Source organism: Bidens hawaiensis, unplaced genomic scaffold (assembly GCF_021521415.1).
Source record: "Bidens hawaiensis isolate Kalapana, Puna unplaced genomic scaffold, B.hawaiensis_p1.1 tig00050667_1, whole genome shotgun sequence".
NCBI lineage: Eukaryota > Viridiplantae > Streptophyta > Magnoliopsida > Asterales > Asteraceae > Bidens > Bidens hawaiensis.
This window is the reverse complement of record NW_027499082.1, coordinates 52700-58760: the sequence shown is the minus strand read 5'-3', so window position 1 is coordinate 58760 and position 6061 is coordinate 52700. Positions and strand designations below refer to the sequence as shown.

Sequence of the window (6061 nt, the reverse complement as noted above, 5' to 3'; positions counted from 1 at the left end):
GTGTGCATATTCTAACTTGAAAAGGTATGTAGAATGGGATATGTGAATTTTTTTTATTATCCGACGTTGGGGGCTATTTTTCCGCAGGAACACTCCTAAATTATTGCCTCTGCGCTTCATGATACATGAAATGGTAGGTTAAGAAAGAAAGCCAAACGGGAATATGAGCAAACGATGGTCCATAACCATCATGCACGAGACAAGAGACAAAAAAATAAAAATGTATGATAGTCAACCCCATATATACATCAAATGTGAAAAATCCATACCAAAATTAAGTGTTTAAATGCATTCTTGGATATTATAATAGAAATAACAAATTGGTTTGAACCAAACATCACTAGGTTAAAGTTAGAAACTTCCTGGGATATGTTTAAAAAAGAAATCCAAACAAAACATACGGCAACAAATTTGACATATACTCTCTAAAAGAATAGAGACCTAAGATTATCATAAATAATCCATTATTACAACCCAAGTATTAAGGCATATAAATAGAAAGAATATAGATATAAGTAATAAGCACTTAACTTAAAACTACTTAAGCAACTTTAGTTACCGCAGCGTGTATCGCATCTGCAAGGTGAGGGACTGTCCTCGAGCTTAAACCCGCCATGCTAATACGCCTGCAAAAATGTGTGACTTAGTCAATGAACACAACAACAAAATAAAAGGTACTATGTATATAACATATAAAAATGTGATATATGACGCAGTTGGAATATTTTACCCGTCAGATGTCATATAGATATGATATTCTCTAGTCATGAAGGTCACTTGCTTTGTATTAAGCCCTGTGAAAGTGAACATCCCGATTTGCTTTATAATATGGCTCCAATCACCCGGGGTGCCTGCCAACAACAAAATAGAAATTAAGCATTCTATTTAATGAACTTCTGTTTTAAGTAAGATACCTCTAGCCCGTAAAGCATCAAAAGCTGCTTGCGCATGGTAATAATACGGTCAGCCATTGCTTTTAACTCAACAGTCCACTCTTGATACAGTTTCCTACACACGATTTTTCACACTCAAATATGAGGAATTCATAAAACTCTAAATTATTTTGTAATCAATTAATTACCTATCTTTGAGGATGGTAGCCACAATTGAAGCGCCATGAATTGGTGGATTTGAGTACATGGGCCTTATTACAAGTTTCAGTTGGCTCTCAACCCGTGTTGCCACATCAGCACTCTTGCAAACCTGTTGGCAATATTATATAATTCATGTGTCAAATATAAAAATATGAGGATGTAAGTTAAAATCTGGACTTACAATGCTCAATGCACCAACTCTTTCACCATAAAGGCCCATATTCTTTGCATAACTTTGAGCTATAAAACATTCACCACCATCAGCAACAAACATTCTAACAGATTGAGCATCCTCATCTAGATTTCCGCTTGCAAAACCCTAAATAAGGCAGTAATAATAATGTTATCATCATTCAAGTTCATAGACAATTAGACATTAACTTGATACAAAATCACACCTGATATGCACTATCGAAAAATGGCAACAAACTTTTGGATCTAATCACTCTTCTTATTTGTTCCCATTGCTCACATGTCGGATCAACACCGGTGGGATTATGAGCACAAGCATGTAGAAGGATAATTGCTCCAGATGGAGCCGATCCAAGGTCTTCCAGTAAGCCTGTTCAACACAATAAACCAAGTGTAATATTTTAGGATAGAATTGAAAAGAAGAAAGTTATAGTAAGAGAATGAACCAGAATATTTAAATGAAAAAGAAACAATTAATCAAGAAACTATGATACGATATTGAACATATACACATACATACATATACGTACCCAACTATATATTTATATACACACACATATGCTATACATATACATATATAGGGAGGGTTCTACGCAGAAGATAGTTTTTTGCGAGAACAGAAAACACCAAATAAATATTTTCTTTTTTCAATTTTAAAACACGAAAAAAAAATGGTTGAAAATTTGAAATGCAATATTTATACATCTCTTCTAATATTTTGAACAATTATATATAAAAAATTCATTTATCTATAAAACCTACACACATGGTTGAAATGCAATGTTTATACATCTCTTCTAATATTCTGAAAAATTATCAAAATAATTCCGTTTATCTATAAAACCTACACATAACCTGCACGTGTGTAGGTAAACATTTAAAATTGAAAAAGAAAAAAACAATATGCTAACTTAGGCTATTGGCTTTTTATGTACATAACATAGACATTTGTGTCTATGAAGTCAAAAGTTTCTATAATTAAACATTTTACGTCTGTTCTGTTTTTTCTCGTTATAATTTAGTCTTTTGCAACGAACCTCCCAATATATAATTATACATACATACATACATATACATATATGTATTAAGTATACGTGTACGTGTAGTAAAAAGCTAGATGAAAGATTGTTACAAACCTTGGATGTTTAGTCCACGGGTCACGGGATCATAGTAGCGGTACGATTTCACGGTCAGACCAGCAAGAGTGAATATTTTCCCATGGTTTCCCCATGTAGGATTGGGTATGTATATAGTACGCTTCACAAATAAAAGTAGTGGTAATTATTATCATTAAAATAAAAATGAAGAAGACAATATATAATGTCCAGTGTATATGAAACATTATACTTGATAATAGTGTTTGGCCAGAAACTCAGCTCCAACACGCAATGACCCGGTACCAGACAAACACTGAACGGTTGTAACCAGGTTTCCCAGTATAGCAGGACTGCTCAAACAAAGACACATTTCACAAGTTATATTATACTATAGCTATTTGAGTAAAGTTTCTTCAAACAAACAATAATATTGCAAACTCACACCTGTTAGCTCCAAGTATAAGTTTTGCGCTTAATTTGTTAAAATCTGCCAATCCAACAATAGGAGATATTCCTTGACACGTGACCTGCAAGTGACCGATATTGAACCTTATTTGTGTGTTACATTACATTCTAACTGATTTAATTAATTTCATACATAAATGATAAATAAAGATTACCTGTCATTAACCAGTAGCTTCTCTGCTTGTCTGACAACATTTAACACTAGAGTTTCCCTTCCTGTCATATAAATTAATTAATAAACTACTTTTTAAGATCAGTGATCAGCCAAACATAAAACTACAAAACTAACAAATGACCATAAAAGAACGAACCTCTGTGCGATAAGCACCAACACCCAAATTGAGCTTAACAGGGATCAGGTCTTTGTTATATGCAACTGTAACCTGCATGACACCACCATACATTAAGAATTAATGACAAGGTTTATGTAAAAATCATCCAATTTCCGGAGCAAGTACCAAGAGTTGGCTTAAAATATTTGCATACATAATAGAATTTCAGAACCACTCTTATGTTCCTACTGTCCAATGAGTTACAAAGCTAATAATATTAACTCATTTAACATCTATTTGTTATTACACATAATATCATTTCTTCATATAACAACATCTCTTGTACATTGTTTCTATTTTTAAATGATGCAATAAATTCAGTCCAATCCTTTGGATAAGTCATAAAATTGAATCAGTAGTTACAAGATAGTACTAAATTAAGCAACCACATAGGTTCTCAAAGTAGACCGTTCGGAAATCTTGTGCCGACTACATGGCCGTCTCCGAAAATCCATAAAAAATTTTGGACTCGGGCCAAGTAAAAAACAGCCCCCGAAAAATCACATTTTTATTTGTGATAATTAATTAGACAATTTACCATTTGAGTTGCATTTCCAAAGCCCCAATACGAGCAAAAAAAAAGTAATAAACAAGTTATTAAAATGACCCGTATAAAACACAAAGGTAAGTTTTTTTTCTATAATAAAGATTACCCACAATGGGAAATGAACACATGACCTTTGGTTCTATACAGTGGAAGTCTTTCCATTGCACCAATGAGTTATTTTGTAGCAATTTTTTTTATTGAAACAAAATCACATATAAAATATATATAATTTTTTCAACAATTATGGGTCTCTCTCGAGTGTGGGCCCGGCTTATTAAGAAAGTAGACACTTTGGTAATCTTGTGCTAAATCATTAAGATGCCTGACCGATTAAGAGAGGTAACCTCTAAGCATGTCTTTGAAACTTAATCAATACAATAAGAGTCTCTATGAACCACCATTCTGAGGTACACATTCTACCTCTAGCCGATTCAGAGATAGTCTTTTAATGGTGAAGGAAATTAGAATCACTCACACTAATATTTACTAGAAGAATACTACAAGACAATTAAGGAAATTCACACAATCTTAACCTAAGAAAAGAATTATGACGGACTATTATATTATTATAATTATATATATATATATAATCTTCACTTGTGAATATTTAACAAAAAAAGAAATTTTAAGCAAACAGTCTATATCATATATTTCAAAGTATGCATCATGCTAATCTTCCGAACAGAGAGATTATTATTACCCCTAGAATCGGATCCTCTGGAGCACGAACAACGTTAGCGAAGACAGAATCGGCGGCGGAAGTAGGCGAAGAAGAGATGCCGATGCCGTTGTCGATGGTTCCGGCGAGGTGGCGGGAAAGGACACTCAACCTCCGATCAGCCGACAAAGAGTTCATGTTTCACTTGTTCACGTTAGTTTGCCTTCTTTTCTTATTCAATGTATTTGAGTTTGACCTTTATTTAGTGTGGCTTTATAGAGAGTCGATGACGTGGAAGCTAGACGGTGGGGTCCAGATGGTTAGGATGAGGACAGGTATAATGTATGTAAATGGTAACGTAAGGGATGGGCTACAGTAGTAGTTGGCTTGGCACAAACTTTAAGAAACGTTTAAGTGATAACCGACTTTGGACCCTTGCTGTAACTACTAGCCGAATACAAGCCCACGCCTATTTACAAATTTCTAAAGGCTAGCTTTTAAACACATGCCCGGCTTCGAGAATTCGAAAAAATTTTCGGGTTAAAAGGCGGAATTTTTTTTGGGCCTTTAGTAAAAGGAATATTTTTTTGGGTTTAAACAATTTAATTTCAAATGGGCTTACTTTATTATGATTTGAGTTGTGTAAAAAAATTTTGTATAAATAAAGCTCAAAAATGTCTAAACTAAGATTAGAACTCACAACCTTTTGGTTAGATGTCATACCCATTCCCACTAGATCAAGCTAGTGGTCATGTAATTGTGTTGAAACATGAAATATACATATATATTTTTTTTATAAAAGTAAATATAATTTTTTTTTCTAAAAAATAATTTCGGGCCTAACGGGGTGTCGGGCCTGTGGCCGTCGACTACCCCGCCAAACGGCCCTGTTAAAACACATGCCGGATTTAACAAAGAGTAAAGTGTCGTATCATCCTTAAGGTTTGTTTAAATTTATGACTTTCGTACATATAGTTTTTTTATTCTTCCAAGTGGATTCTTGAGGTTTCTCATTTGTTATCAATATCATTCAAATCGTTAACTCCGTTAATTTTCGTAGTTGAGCCATAGGTATTTTGGTCTTTAAACACATTTGTTTATTTTATTATATTAGTAGCTGTGAGATCTTTATTGTAATAAAAGAAAGGGTTTTTTAAACATGTGTCTTCTTTAGAGTGACCCTTCCTGTTATTTTACCTTCAAACTATTTTGACATGTGGCTTCGTCACAATGCAAAACGTTGTTTTAGGACTCAACCAGAATTCTTCTTAGCCTCTTAAGTGTGACATTTGTCAATTTTTGAATCCGAAACCCGGCCCGTTTTGGATCTTGATATGAACCGAATCCTCTTTTACGTTATTAGTCATTTATACTAGATGATCCAATAAGTTTTATGTAATGATGATAATATGTATTGATTATGTTGTTGTGTGGTTGTTTGTAGGTGAATTAGAACCATAAGAATGCTAGAAACATGATTTACATGTGTTATGGATGAAATCAATTTGTCAACAAATTCGTTCATGTTTATTGTTGAGGTTGTAAACTGATGTTAACTTGGTGTTTTTGAACGATTATTGATTATGTGATTTAGTTCATTGAATTTAGTTTCCATAAAACTAAAAATCGTAAATTTTGGTCTTGAACTTGATAGGTTTTATGATTTTACAAACTAA

General features: G+C 33.3%; 1 pseudogene across 1 annotated transcript; it reads right to left on the bottom strand.

The window, feature by feature from the left end:
- Positions 1-278: 278 nt before the first annotated feature.
- LOC143598669 (aspartate aminotransferase, cytoplasmic-like) lies at positions 279-4641 on the bottom strand (annotated as a pseudogene). The gene is made up of 12 exons (XR_013147155.1): positions 4428-4641; positions 3156-3231; positions 3004-3064; positions 2828-2910; positions 2634-2733; positions 2423-2543; positions 1493-1656; positions 1276-1413; positions 1082-1203; positions 915-1008; positions 731-851; positions 279-626 (listed from the first exon to the last, which is right to left on the bottom strand). The product of XR_013147155.1 is annotated as an aspartate aminotransferase, cytoplasmic-like (transcript).
- Positions 4642-6061: the final 1420 nt, after the last annotated feature.